Source organism: Abrus precatorius, unplaced genomic scaffold, assembly GCF_003935025.1.
Source record: "Abrus precatorius isolate BTA unplaced genomic scaffold, Abrus_2018 Scaffold7, whole genome shotgun sequence".
In the NCBI taxonomy this organism is placed as follows: Eukaryota; Viridiplantae; Streptophyta; class Magnoliopsida; order Fabales; family Fabaceae; genus Abrus; species Abrus precatorius.
Genome location: NW_020874417.1, coordinates 18,499,057 through 18,514,437, shown reverse-complemented (window position 1 = coordinate 18,514,437; position 15,381 = coordinate 18,499,057). Strand labels below are relative to the sequence as shown.

Below are 15,381 nucleotides of genomic sequence, written 5' to 3'. Positions count from 1 at the left end.
CTGCACTCTTGTGGGAACTAGCTCATCCTTTGAGTTCTTTACTACTGTTATTCCAGTCTTTTTTGGAACCACTTGCACCGGGCTCACCCACTTGCTGTCTGAAATTGGGTAAATGATGCCAGCAGCTAGAAGCTTGCTGACTTCTTTCTTGACCACATCCAGAATCAGAGGGTTCAATCTCCTCTAAGGTTGCCTCACTGGTTTAACTCCCTCCTCTAACTGAATTCTGTGCATGCATGTAGAGGTTCTAATTCCAGGTATGTTAGCCAATGTCCAGCCTAAAGCATTTATGTTTTGCCTCATAATGTTTAGCAACTTCTCTTCTTGTTCTGGTTGCAAATCTTAGGCTGTGATGACTGGCAGCTTCTCATCTGGTGCCAAGAATGCATACTTCAAATTTTCTAGCAAAGGCTTCAGCTCCAAGGTGGGTGGCTCTTGTATGAAGGGTGCTAATCTTGGAATTTGCTCTGTTTTTTTAATCTCAGTACCTGCAACGTGTGAAAAATCTTGTACAAGAGCATTATTATATCCCACAACAGAAAGATCAGCATGAGAGTTATTTGCACAACCCACAGAATAATCAGAATGTGTACAATCAGTATTTTCCACTACAGGAAAATTAGAATCAGAATATGTTCTAATAACATCATAACTTAAACTTCCAGGATCAGCATGTAACTCCTCAGAAAAATTTTGTGCAGACTCTGAACCACATATACATGCATTAAATTCGGCACAAACAGCACATAAATCATGAATTTCATCACAATCTGAACATTGAAAGTCATCTCTAATACTTACAATTTCAGGAAACTCAGCTCATAAATTCGCATGTATATCATCAACCAATGTATCAATGATATCTAAATGAAACATAGAATGCTCTTCTGGTGGATATCTCATGGCATCATGCAATTTAAAATGCACCTTGTTGTCTCCAAATTTCATGGATAAAGTACTAGAGTGTACATTGATAAGTCTGTAATTAGGCCCTCTTTTATAGCCTATATATTCATATTCGATCTTTATTTTATTTGGGTTTTACACTAATTTATTTATTAATTGTGTAGTTTTGTATAAAGAGGCCACAAGTATATTTTTGGTGCATTTTGGGCCCAAATTGATAGAAGATTAGAGCTTTACAGTAGTTAGCACGCCCAACCCCTTTAAACAAGCATGGGGTGCTTCAAGCCCATGCACGGTCGTGCTTAAGGCCTTGCACAGCCGTGCTCATCTGCGGAAAGCCTAATAATGAAGAGTTTTTAGGGTTTTCAAACCCTATTAAAGGAAGACCTGATGCACCATTGAAGAAATCCTTTACACACCATCTTTACACACCGTTTTTATCTACTTTTTGGCTCTGGGATACATCTCATCTCGTCTCTCTTGCACGGGATCTTTGGCACACTCTTGGCGGGACTTGGAGCTTTGAGCGATCGTACTTGAAGACCGGGAACACATCTCACACTCTAGTTTTATATTTCTTTTCTTTATGGCTTTGTTCATGATTGTTTTAGTTCTTTTCTTTAGCTTGAGTAACTAAGTCTAGAGCTAGGGCTATGGGAACTATTATTTATGAATTTATGGGATTTTGATGTTTGAATCTGAATTTGATTTTTGCTATGTGATTAGCTTTTATCCTATTGCACTTCTTTCTTAATCCTAATTAATTATATCGTCAGGCGACCGTACCTCGATTAATTAATAGATCTATAGGGTAAAACGAGACAAAGGATTAGGTGGACCAAATCAATCTTTCTCTTCTAATCATTATTAAATTAACAAGTTCGTAGGTTCCTTAAGCTTTGTTAAATTGATGTCTTGCATGACCATTGGGGATGTTAATTTAGAGAAAAGAATATTAATATTGCATGACCATTGGGTATTAATAGTATTCGTATGAATGATTGGTAATCACAAGGAAATCAGATTTAGAGTTAAATAGAAAAATAACATAAAGGATTGAATGAGAAAACCCATACGCCCTAGGTTCCTCTCCGATAAGTTTAACCAAGGCGTGCAGTGTATTCCTTGCTTTTAGTTTCATAATTGATTTTATAAATTCTTGTTTTTAATTAATCTCGTATCTTTGAAGCTTAAACAATTAAATTAGGAAATTCTTAGTAATTGAAAATCAATCCTTGTGGGATGATATTTCGGGAACTTCATTTAAGAACCCTTTATTACTTCTCGACGGGTACACTTGCCCTACGAACATACATCAATCTTAGTTTTAGCAGTTTTCAAAAATCGCCTACCTAAGATCAATGTTGGTTGATCAACATGCATATCATCCTCCATGTTTAGCACAAAAAAATTAGCAGGAAAAATAAGATCATTCACTCTTTACCAATACATCTTATAAAACCCCCTCAGGGTGTGTTGTGCTTCGGTTGGCAAGTTAGATCATCACTCCCGTTGGCTTGATCTTTCCAATGTGCAAAGACTGGTAGACTGATTTTTGCATCACATTGATTGAAGCTCTAAGGTCCAACATGGCTTGACTGAATTGCTTTCTTCCTATGATGCATGGAATGGTGAAAGTCCCAGGATCCTTGCATTTTGGAGGAATGCTTGGCTGAATGATGGCAGAAATATTTCTACCCATGCTCACTTTTTTATTTCCCTTTAGCCTTCTTCTATGAGTGCACAAGTCCTTGAGAAACTTGGCATACTTTGGGATCTGTTTGATAGCTTCTAGGAATGGAATATTGACTTCAACTTTCCTAAAAGTTTCCATGATCTCCTTGTCCATTTCTGCCTCTGCTATCTTCTTGTTTTGAGTCACTCTATTTAGAAAAGGCAGCGAAATGTTTGGTTCAGAATGGCTACTATCTCTCTTGTTGGATGGCTCTGGTTGCTCTTCAGTTGCATCTATCTCTGCAGAATTTGATTTTTCTGCTGCAGCAAAATGTTCTGCAAAATCTGGAACTTCAAGCTGGTTGCCACTTCTCAAAGTGATGGATCTCACATTCCTTGGATTACTCACGGATTGGGAGGGAAGGTTGCTAGAAATTTGGGATTTCAGCTCATTTATTGTTGTAGCCAACTGACCAATCTGTGTTTGCAGATTTTGGATGCTGGCTTCTGTTCTCTGCTGAAACTGGACACTGCTGGTTGCCATCTGCTTCACCAAATCTGCTAGGCTTGGTTCTGAGCTACTGCTTTGTGGTTGGTCTGGTTTAGCTTGCTGTGAATACTGCTGCCTCATGTTTGGTTTTGCAGCGTGGTGCCTGAATTGATATTGAGGTTGCTACTGGAACTTATTAGAATTACCATACCTCAGGTTCGAGTGAGCTCTCCATCCAGGATTGTATGTATTGGAAAAGGGGTCATAATTCCTTTGCTGCTGTTGTTGTTGGAAAGGTTTTCCAGGAAAAAATCCAGCAACTGTTTCATTGGTTTCTTGCATCTGTGGACATTGATCTGTTGCGTGACTTGGTACACAGTAAATTCCACAAATGCTAGCTGCTGCTTGATAAATCCATATTTTACCATGTTTTTAGTATAGTTTTTGGTTAATACTTAGGAAAATAGTTCTAAAATAAACTTGAAAAGATCACAAAAATAAAATAATTAGTATAAATTGTTGGTTTAATGAAATATTAAAAATTGTTTAGATTTTTGTAGGAGTTCATGCAAAAAGATGGAAAGTTATTGAAAGTGCTTAAAGGAAGGATTAAAAGCTGAAATTGAAGACTAGTCAAAGAATCAAGCTTGAAGAAATCCTAAGAGCTAGGCGTTACAACTCCAAGTAATTGGCGTTTGAACGTGGAAAGAAGAAAATACAACACTGAGTCTGCGTGGCTACTCTGAGTAATGCGCATTAACACTCCAGCAACTGAAACTGGATAACTACCATTGCGTTGAAACGCACATCACTTGGCGCTTTGGCGCGCAACAGAGAGTGGCAACTCATAGCAGATGGCGTAGCAATGCAGAGCTGAGCACATGGAAGAAGCTTTCATTGGAGTGATGCGTGTTGAAACACAGCTCATATGCAGCTAAGGCGCGCAACTGCGCACCTTCACTCTAGCCACTGCGTGTTTTGACGCAGAATTCTGCAATTTTTATAACTTCTTCTTTTTGCCAATTCTGGACGTTTGGAGCTTTTGTATCACTTTTAGAAGATTCCATAACACTTGGGGACAACTAACTATCAGAATTTCAAGGGTTAAGTCGAAGAATTAGAGGAACTCTATAAATAGGAATTAGAAACTTAAAAAAAGGAGTTTTTTTTTTTATCATTTTTAGTTTTTGGTATTCATTTTGTAACCGTTTTAACTTCCAAGGGAAGTCAGAGGGAGAAGAGAGGAGCGACTTTTGTTCTTCTTTGCTAAAGAAATCTGGGGGAAGGCAAAGTTATGGAGATAGCTCTTTGCTTTTCATCATTTTTTCTTCTTTCTTCTCTCCATTTCATTGTAATGTCTTTCTAACTCTTTTTGTTAGGGATTATGGGTCTAGAATTGATATATTGATTTCGTTTTGACTCTGAACTTTGAGTAATTGATTTGATTGAGGGATTAATTCTGTGTTTACTTGATCTTTGAATGGAAATTCAATTGATTAATCAAAGAGTAACTTTCACTAATGGAAATTGGGTTTGTTGCTTAGATCTGAATTAATTCCCAAAACTATTGATTTTCTTAGGGATAAGTGGTCTTAGTTTTGCAATCTTTTGGTTCTAATTCGTAATGCACTATTGAACTAAATTTGGCCTAAGGAATTAGGGAGATTTGGTTGAATATTAGGACCAATGAATTGAGGAATCAATCTTTGGTTATTGTAAAGAGAAACCGATTGTCAATCAATCAATTGCTTGAATATTCAGAGGCAGAACTGAATTGATATTGATATTCTAGTGAAATAAATTCCTAACTTTCCTCTATTCATAATTCATTTTAAGAGTACAAATTAACATTCTGTTTTTAACAATTTCTCATTTCTTTAATTCTGAAATTTACTTTCTTGCATATTGAAATATGTTCAATGAATTGTTTGGTGCAAATGGTTATTATCTTGTGAATTGGTGATTAAAAATAAGATCCTAGAGGACGATATTTGGGACTCCATCTAATTTCCACATTTTATAACTTGCTACAACAACCTAGTACACTTGCTAGTAGTGAATTACACCATTTAAGTACTACGATAGAAAATGTGTATCAAGTTTTTGGCGCCGTTGCCGGGGATCTTAGTTTTTAACATCATTATTAACTAAAGGATAGCTAGATTGTACTACCTATTTTCTATTTTAATTCAGTTCTGTTTGATAGTTCAATTTCGTATTGAGTTTTGGTAGTGATTTTACATGTATTAGTTGTTATTATTTTAATTTTTGTAATATTGCATTACTATTCTGTTTTTAAATAAACAGAGGTTATCTTTTAGCTCTTGAAGAATATTATGATTGTAGATTCTCTGCACTTCATTGCTCTGTGTTCTAATCAAAGTTCAAGTATTAGTCTTTGTGTTTAGTTTTCCTTGTGTTATATGCATGGGAAGAATAAAGACAAATCTATTCTTGTATTTGATCTGGACATAGACAGAACTATGAGAAGGATAAGGAACGAATTAAAGGCAGAGAACTCAGCTAAAAAGAAGCAGAATTTGCAGTTTACACCTTCTTCACCAAACTCAGCAGAAAAACAAGCTAATTCTCCAACTTCATTTGTAAATTCAGAAGCAAAGATGGCTGAACCACATAGACAAAGGACTTTAGGAGACTATGGAGTACCTAATATGCATGGATACAGTTCTTCTATTGTCAGACCAACCATTCAAGCCAACCATTTTGAGATTAAGCCTGCCTTACTTCACTTAGTTCAACAAGATCAATTTTCTGGTTAATTTCAGATGATCCTAACTTGCATATTTGTAATTTTCTGCAGCTATGTGATACCATAAGGATCAATGGAGTTAGCGAAGATGCAATCAGATTGAGATTCTTTCCTTTTTCTTTGAGGGACAAAGCAAAATGTTGGCTCTAAGCCCAACCACAAGGGAGCATAACTACTTGGACAGATCTAGTCAATAAATTTTTCTCTAAATATTTTCCACCTTCTTAGGCTGCAAAGCTAAGAGGAGAGATCACATCCTTCATGCAGCAAGAAGGAGAAACTTTATATGAGGCACGGGAGTGATACAAGGAACTCTTGAGAAGATGCCCACATCATTGCATACCGGAATGGATGCAACTTGAAACCTTCTATAATGGGATGAATCCAGCAACTAGAACCATGATAGATGCAGCTGCAGGAGGTTCTTTGAACACCAAATCACTAGAAGAAGCTCAAGGAATTATAGATATGATGGCCTCCTCCATGCATCAAAGCTGTAGTTTGAGACAATCAACAAGGAGTAATGGTTATGAGGCAAAACTTCTTGAGACCTTTTTGACTCAAAATCAGCTACAAAACCAATTGTTTTCTGAACAAATAGCTGCGCTCACCCAACAAATCAGCAACTTACAAGCTGCACCAACACAGAACACTCCACTTGTGTGTGATTTTTGTGGAGGGAATCATGTAAATGGAACTTGTGATGGAAATAATTCTGAATCTCAAGAGCAAGTCAATTATATGTGGAATTTTCAGAGACAATAATCTTCATTTACCCCTGGTTTTCAGTTCTCTAACAATAGAAACCAGCAGCAACATAGCTGGAATAACCAAAATTCTAATTGGAAAAATTCTAACTCTGTTGTTTCATTTTCAAATGCAGGACCAGCAGGACAACAACCTTATTTCCAAGGGAATCCAGCCAATAAACTTCAAAAAAAATTAGAGGTTTTCTAAACCACTGAATGAAAGGCTGAACGAAATGGAAGAAACCATGCTGCAATTCATGAAAGTAACACAAACAAGCTTCAACAATCAAGAATCTTCCATGAAGAAGCTGGAAACACAGATTGGACAGCTAGCTGAGCAACTGTCTAGCAGAGAAGATGGGAGATTCCCTAGCAACACAGTTATAAATCCAAAAGAACAATGCCAAGCTATGATGACTAGGAGTGGAGCTATTGTGGGTAGTGCAAAACCAGCTGAAAAGAGAGAGAAAACCAAGGAAGAGGAGAAGATCAAATCTGATCTAAAGGAAGGGAACTTCACCCTATTTAAAAGAGAAATTCAGAAGTGGATACCTTCCCTAAAACTGTGAGAAGAACGAAGAGGCAAATTTTAGAAGATTCAAACAAGCCTCTAGATGAAGAGAGGTACAAGCAACTGCCTTATCCACAAAGAGTTATTAATCCTAAGCAAGAAAGACGGTATGAGAGATTTCTAGACGTCTTCAAGAAGCTCCAAATTAATATACCACTTGCTGAAGCATTAGAACAAATGCCTTCATATGAAAAATTCATGAAGGAGTTGTTGTCCAAGAAGAGAAAGTTAGAAAATGACAAGACAGTCCCTTTGATTGAAGAATGCAGTGTTATTTTGCAGAGGAAGCTGCCTCAAAAATTAAAAGACCCAGGCTCATTCAGCATTCCATGCTCTATTGGAAATTGCACAATAGGAAAAGCTTTGTGTGATCTTGGGGCAAGCATCAACCTTATGCCTCTTGCCATCATGAAAAGATTTGGAATAGAGGAAGTCAAGCCAACAAGCATCACTCTACAACTTGCGGATAGATCATATACTTATCCATATGGTATTGTAGAGGATTTATTGGTTAAAATTGATAAGTTTATTTTCCCTGCAGATTTTGTAATTTTAGACAAGGAAGTGGATGCCGATATTCCCCTAATATTGGGCAGATCCTTCTTAGCTACAGGGAGAGCTTTGATTGATGTGCAAAAAGGGGAATTAATGCTTAGAGTGCAAGATGAAAAGGTTACTTTTAATGTTTTTGAAGCACTCAAACATCTTAGTGATGATAGCACTTGCATGAGAGTTGATATTTTAGAATCTATTTCATTTCCTCAATTAATTGATAATGCTGATGAATTTTCTATGTTAAGAGAAATTATAGTTGCAGGGAATTCACAAGGTGCTGTAAAAAGAGAAGAAAAATTCATGGAATATGTGCAGTAACTTGAAACACTGCCTATCATTCCTTTATCCGAAAATTCAGCAAGAGAAGAATTAAAAAAAGAAGAGGAAGAAGAGAAAGTGGAGAAACTTGAGCTGAAGCAATTGCCATCTCACTTGAGGTACTCTTATCTAGATCAAAGACATCAATATCCAGTGATTATAAGCAATAATCTCAAGGGAGATGAAGAATAAAAGCTGCTGAGAGTTTTAAGGAATCACAAATCTGCAATTGGATGGCACATCTCAGATTTGAAAGGTATTAACCCATCCTTTTGTAGACATAGAATTTTGTTTGAGGACAACTACAAGCCAGTAGTACAATCACAAAGAAGGTTGAATCCAGCCATGAAGGAAGTGGTTAGAAAAGAGGTAATGAAGCTGTTAGATGCAGGGATAATCTACCCCATTTCGGATAGTCAATGGGTCAGCCCAGTTCAAGTTGTTTCTAAGAAAGGAGGAATAATTGTAGTGGCAAATGAAAAGAATGAATTAATAGCCACTAGAACTGTCACAGGCTGGCGCATGTGCATTGATTATAGAAAGCTTAATGATGCAACAAGGAAGGATCATTTTCCTTTACCATTTGCTGATCAAATGTTAGAAAGATTGGCTGGACATGCATTTTATTGCTTCCTTGATGGATATTCAGGCTATAATCAAATAGCAGTGGACCCTATGGATCAAGAGAAGACTACCTTCACATGTCCATTTGGAGTATTTGCATATAGAGGGATGCCATTTGGATTGTGCAATGCTCCAGCCACATTCCAAAGGTGCATGTTGTCTATTTTTTCAGATTTAGTAGAAAAGACCATTGAGGTCTTCATGGATGATTTTCTGTGTTTGGCAATTCTTTTGATGATTGTCTATCTAATTTGTCCATTGTTTTGTAGAGATGTCAAGATACAAACCTTGTGCTGAATTGGGAGAAGTGTCATTTTATGGTCCAAGAGGGAATCGTCCTTGGCCATAGAATTTCTAAACAAGGACTTGAGGTGGACCAAGCAAAAATTGAAGTCATTAGTAAACTACCTCCACCAATTAATGTTAAAGGAATTAGGAGTTTCTTAGGCCATGCAGGTTTTTATAGGAGGTTTATAAAGGACTTTTCAAAAATAGCAAAACCTCTTAGTGATTTACTTGTCAAAGAAACTGAATTTGTGTTTAATGAAGCATGTTTGCATGCATTTTCTGTTTTAAAAGAGAAACTCATTTCTGCACCCATTCTAGCCAAACCTGATTGGAATTTACCATTTGAATTAATGTGTGATGCTAGTGATAGTGCAGTAGGAGTTGTTCTAGGGCAGAGAAAGGACAAGAAATTACATGTGATTTATTATTCCAGCAAAGTTTTGAATTCTGCACAAGTGAATTATACAACTACTAAAAAGGAACTCCTTGCCATTGTGTTTGCCTTTGACAAATTCAGATCATACTTGATAAGATCAAAAGTAATAGTATATACTAACCATTCTGCACTTAAATATTTGTTATCAAAACAGGATACCAAACCAAGATTGCTAAGATGGATTTTGCTATTGCAAGAGTTTGAGCTAGAAATTAGAGATAAAAAAGGCAAAGAAAATGGAGTAGCTGACCATCTGTCCAGATTGCCATTGGACAGTTTGAACTCTAATTCTTTAGACATCAATGAAGAATTTCCAGATGAGAAGTTATTTGTGGTGGAAGAGTTACCTTGGTTTGCTGATTTAGCAAATTTTAAGGCCACTCAGCTGATTACAGCAAAGTTTAATTGGCAACAAAGAAAGAAATTTCTGCATGACAGCAAATTTTATGTATGGGAAGACCCTTACTTGCTCAAAGTAGGGGTAGATGGTCTGCTGAGAAGGTGTATACCACAAGGAGAACAAGCTGAAATTCTGTGGCATTGTCATAACTCAAAATATGGAGGCCATCATGGTAGCTCAAGAACTGCTGCAAAAGTCTTGCAAGCAGGATTTTTCTGGCCAACACTGTTTAAAGATGCCAAGAATTATGTTGAAAGCTGTGACAAGTGTCAAAAGACAGGCAATATCTCTAGAAAACATGAATTGCCCTTAAACAATATTTTAGAAGTAGAAATGTTTGATGTTTAGGGAATTGATTTCATGGGACCATTTCCCACGTCCTTTTCTTATGAATATATACTTGTGGCAGTAGACTATGTGTCTAAATGGGTGGAAGCCATCCCAAGAAGGTCCAATGATGCTAAAGTGGTGATGTCTTTTATCAAGAGAAACATATTCACTAGGTTTGGAGTACCTAGATTTCTACTAAGTGATGGAGGTACTCATTTTTACAACAAATATCTTGATTTAGTCTTAGCAAAATATGGAGTGAGACACAAGATTGCTACACCTTATCATCCACAAACAAGTGGAAGTTTCAAATTGAGAAAGTAAACAAATCTTAGAGAAGGTGGTGAATCAATCAAGAAAGGACTGGTCCAAGAAGCTAGATGACTGTCTATGGGCATATAGAACAACCTTTAAGACTCCAATTGGTATGTCACCTTACCAATTAGTCTATGGAAAGGCATGTCACTTGCTTGTGGCATTGGAACATAAGGCTTATTGGGCTACAAAGTGGCTGAATTTTGATTTGGTAAAGCCTAGAGAAAAGAGAATTCTGCAGTTACATGAATTAGAAGAATTCAGACATCAAGCTTATGAAAATGCCAAGATATACAAGGAGAAAACTGAAAGGATCCATGATAAATTCATCTTGAAAAGGGAACTCAGATCTGGACAACAAGTGTTGCTGTTTAATTCAAGACTAAAATTATTTCCAGGGAAACTCAGATCAAGGTGGTCTGGACCCTTCCTCATTAAAGAAGTATCACCTCATGGTGCAGTCTTGGTGGCAGATCCTAATACAAGGAGAGAGTTCAAAGTCAATGGTCAAAGGTTGAAAATTTATCATGGAGAGACATTCTCAAAGGAAATTTCATGCATCAAAGTGGTTTCTCTTGAATGAGAAACATCAAACGTCAAGCTAGTGACGTTAAAAGAGTGCTTGTGAGAGGCAACTCACGTTTCTAAAACTTGAACTTTTATTAATTGCATTTTAGATGTTGAATTTCTAGTTAATTTTGAGTCATAGTAGTATATTTTGTTGAATTAGGTCAAAAGTAAAAATTAATATTTTGAAATTTGATTTTTGATAAGGAAGTGTAGTGGAAAATTGATTGGTTGTTTGCTGTGATTTAGAGAAAAATTAGATGCTGAACTTAAGTTTCAAGATGAGTCATGATCAAGGAATTCAAATTGCAGAAAAAAATTGTAGTTCTTAAGCTGATATGAAGGAAACAATCATGGGAGTTGAGACTTCAAGTGAGTAGAGTAGCAATGCAGGGACCTTATGATCTGCGCGTTGAAACTTTAAACACTTGAAGCCAAAACGTGCAGACCAATAAAGAAGAATCTGAAGCAGTGAGTTGTGCGTTTCCACTCTAAACAACTGAAGCTTCAACGCACAGTTGCGCGCTAACACGCTAAATGGATAGAGCCAAAATGCAAAAGCTCTGAGTGAAACGCTGAGGAGGAGCAGTTGCGCATCTTCACTCTACTCATATGTCGCCTTGGCGTGCAAAACCGTGCCTTTACTCTAAGTGAATAAAGCCAAGATGCGTTCTGAGCGCCTTACACAGAGTAGCGGTGCACCTTAACGCCAACTGAATGAAGTTACCACGCGCAGTTGCGCGCCTTCACCCTAGATGTTTAGAGCCAACACGCGCAAAGGTCAGATCTTTAAACCTTAACTTCTTTCATTTTAAAGTGAGCACGTGAGCTGCATGAGGATTTTAAGTTGAAACGCAGAACGAGTGAAGTAGCCATGCCTGGGGATTTTTGAACTAAATTTTCTGCGTGATTACTTGCCCTATTTAAAGCCTTCAAGCGTTCAGAGTTCTTACTTAAAACCTCCAGAGCCAAAATGCACTGTGTAAAACCCTAGCTGCCCAGAGACCTTCATAAAAAATCAGCAATTTTCTGCTTGTTTTGAACTAAATCTAAGACTTCATTCCACCACATTATCACTATCGAGTAAGTCTGTATCAGTTCTGCACTCCAATTCCAGGTAATTTTCCTCAATTTACGAATTTAAATTTTAGGGTTCTTCTGAATCTGATTTGGGGATTATGATTTGGGCGTGAATTATGTTTATTTGATGATTGGAACATGAAATTAAGGTGTGATTGAGTTGAATACATGCCAGACCTGTAATTTTTAATGAGAATTTGAATCTGCATTATGAATTTTTGTTGTGTTCCTTTGCTGAGTATGTGCAGAAATATAGCCATGAATTAATTTTGTTGACAAGTTTGTGCAATGTAGCATTGAGAATGATGCAAAACATGTTCTGCGAAATGTTGAATTAATTTTCCTTAGTTTAATAACCAGAAAAAGAATTCAAATTGAATCTTATGAGTACTAATGTGCTTTTAGTACTGGAAATTGTTTGATCAAGACATTCTATATTATTATTCTGATGAATTGCAGTGAATTGTTTTGAATTTTATTTTTTTTATCATGGAACTTTGATCCTGCAGTTGTTGTCATACTTCTCTACATTTAGCACATTGAACATGGAAATTGAAAGTTGAGATGAACCTTAAAACTTTGGATATAGCTAGATACTGAAATTATAACTTGCTGATGGTTCACATAAGCTTTAAGATAGCATATTCTGTGTTTGAAGTTAGAAAAAGTGTTGCACCTGTTGAATTAATTTCTGCACACTTGGTTAAATTCTGAACTCATTCTTTTTTGGTGTAAAATTGTGATAGGTACTGAAAAATGGCAAGCACACCAAGGGGAACTCCTAGGACAAAAAGAGGCAGATTTCCAAAAGGTCATTCTTCAAGAACAATCCCTGACCATGATCCTAGATTCAAAGGCATTCCACAGGAAAACTACTTCAAGGCTAATATTCTGACAAGAAAAATAGTGCATGACCGAAACTTTGAACTAAAGGAGGATGAACACCCTGAATTCTCTGACCAAATTAAGAAGAGAGGATGGGAACTATTTGTATCAGCTGCTGGCAAGGGATTTAGAGAGCTGACGTAGGAATTCTATGCTAATACTTTGAGGACTAAGGGAGAACATTTACCTCCCAATCACACTTTTGTTAGGGGCAAAGTGATCAATTTCTCAGCTGAGAACATCAACAAAGTATTGCAGATCACAGCTGAAAGGGAAGAAGAGCAGCAAGATTTTTATGAATTTCTAAATAAGTAGGACAAGGATTACACAGAAATTCTGCACAGAATAGGCAGACCAGGGACAATGATAACCATGTCGCAATGGTATCAAACAAACTAGATTTTCTTAAAAATTTTGCAATAAAAGGGGTAAACCTAGGTTGTCTCACAAGGACATAAGATACATTATGTTTCTGGTTCCATCATGTGATTTCAAATTAGCTTAGAGAAGGATTGTTTTGAATTAAATTGTAAACAACAGAAAAGATAAGAACAAGGAATAATTATAACGAAACAAAATATGAAATTCAACCAAATCAAGATCTCAATCACTACAATGCAATTCTCATTGTTACACGAATATAATTCCAACGAATTTCCAATCAACACTAATTCAATACGACATTAATAACCCAAAATCTAAATCTAGATTATGAATTTCATCAAAACAAGAACTGCAATCACAAATCCAATGTTCTAACGAAATTCAAAAAAATTGATTTATTGAATTAGGTGAATTCATTTATTTCAAATATGAAATTCTCATTCTCTGTTTAGAATGCAAAGGAAAAAATCAATATCATGAAAAACATAATTATCCTAATCAAAAAAGAGGAGGAAAAGCGCGAATTCGATAGAACCTAACCTGAAACTCAAACGCAATGTTGTTCTTGAAACCTTGAACCGATTGATGGATTAGCCTTACTTCATGATCATGTTTGCTTCAGCTAAACTAGAAAATATGAAAAGATGGAAGGTAGAGAGACGAAAATAAAGGAAAGAATTTAAAATAAAGACTTTTGAATTCTGAAAAATTGCGGGAAAAGAAAAAAACAAGGATTCGTACATAGAGTCATAACCTCTATTTAAAGATAAAATAATTGGGCTTAATTAAGGCCCAAATCCCTAATGAGTTTCCTAAACACCTAACTAAGTAAAAGACATAATAATTGGGCTTAATTAAGACCCAACTCCTAAACTAAGTAAAATCAACAATACAATCAAATTCTAAAAATTTCAGTGTAGGGCTGCAACATTGTGACGCAATTTTGGACTTGAAGATGCTCGAACTGGGCTTTTCTCCCAAAAAAGAAGTTGTAGATCTCTGTCTTATCTTTCCAGGGACACCACTTTTGTCCAATTCCGAGTAGTGTAGCTCCAGATATGGTCTTTGTAAGAAACTGTGTCAAAATAAGAAATTATGGTAGGAATTAAGAAAGATTTATATTTAAATCCTAAATTACTTACTAACACAAATCTAAACTAACACATCAAAATAATGCACTAATGAAGCTCAATTAAACCAAAAACATGGAGAGAAAGATGTACTAAAATATGACTATCAAATACCTCTACACTTAATCCTTTGCACTCTGGGGCAAAACTCTCTAATGAATTTCCAATGCAAAGAATAAAGAAAGAGAACAAATATTTCTAGAATCAAGGCAACAAACAATCAATGAGACACAAATGACATTAAAAGTAAGCAAGAAGGCAAGTTAAAATAAAGAAAGATTCAAAAATGATAGAACCTCACAAATAGTGTATAGCTCTCAACTCTCAAATATTTTCAGCTACTATTTACGCTCAACACAACATGAAAACTAGCACAATCAAGCTTTGACAAGCTTCTAATTTCCACAACTTGAAACACATGCTATTAAAGATCAAAAGGACTTTTATTTAGCTTGTAATGTGGCCAAGGTAAAGGTTAGATGGAAAAGACATTTAGGCTTAAACAACCAAAGAGAAAAGAGGAGCAATGGGGAATAAGTTTAAATAAGCAAAAAGATTACCCCTAGAAAAATCTCCTAACCCCAATGGTTTTCCACATTTTTTTTTTATATATATACTTTTTTTTTCTTTTGCTTGCTTTTCTTTCTTTCTTTCTTCTTCTTTTTTTTTTTTTTAAATACCAAACAACTCAATATCCACAATATAGAAGTATTTCCTAGAGGCACCCCTACACATATTAAAGACTCATTCCCAAAACAATTCCAAAGCCCCTATAATCCCTAAGGTTATGGAACATCATGGTTTTTCACTATATGGCTTATAATGAGTTAAAATCAAGGAAGGGTTATAAAGGCTCAAAGGGGGTAAACAAGAGGAATCAATGTAAGGTAAGTCAATTTGGCAAAGTAG

General features: G+C 36.0%; 1 non-coding gene and 1 pseudogene across 1 annotated transcript; one reads left to right on the top strand and one right to left on the bottom strand.

Moving 5' to 3' along the window:
- Window positions 1-11,009, top strand: part of LOC113871588 — a 135,260-nt pseudogene extending 124,251 nt beyond the window's left edge.
- Window positions 6,075-6,181, bottom strand: LOC113873920. The gene has a single exon (XR_003505986.1). It is a non-coding gene; the product is annotated as a small nucleolar RNA R71 (small nucleolar RNA).
- Window positions 11,010-15,381: the final 4,372 nt, after the last annotated feature.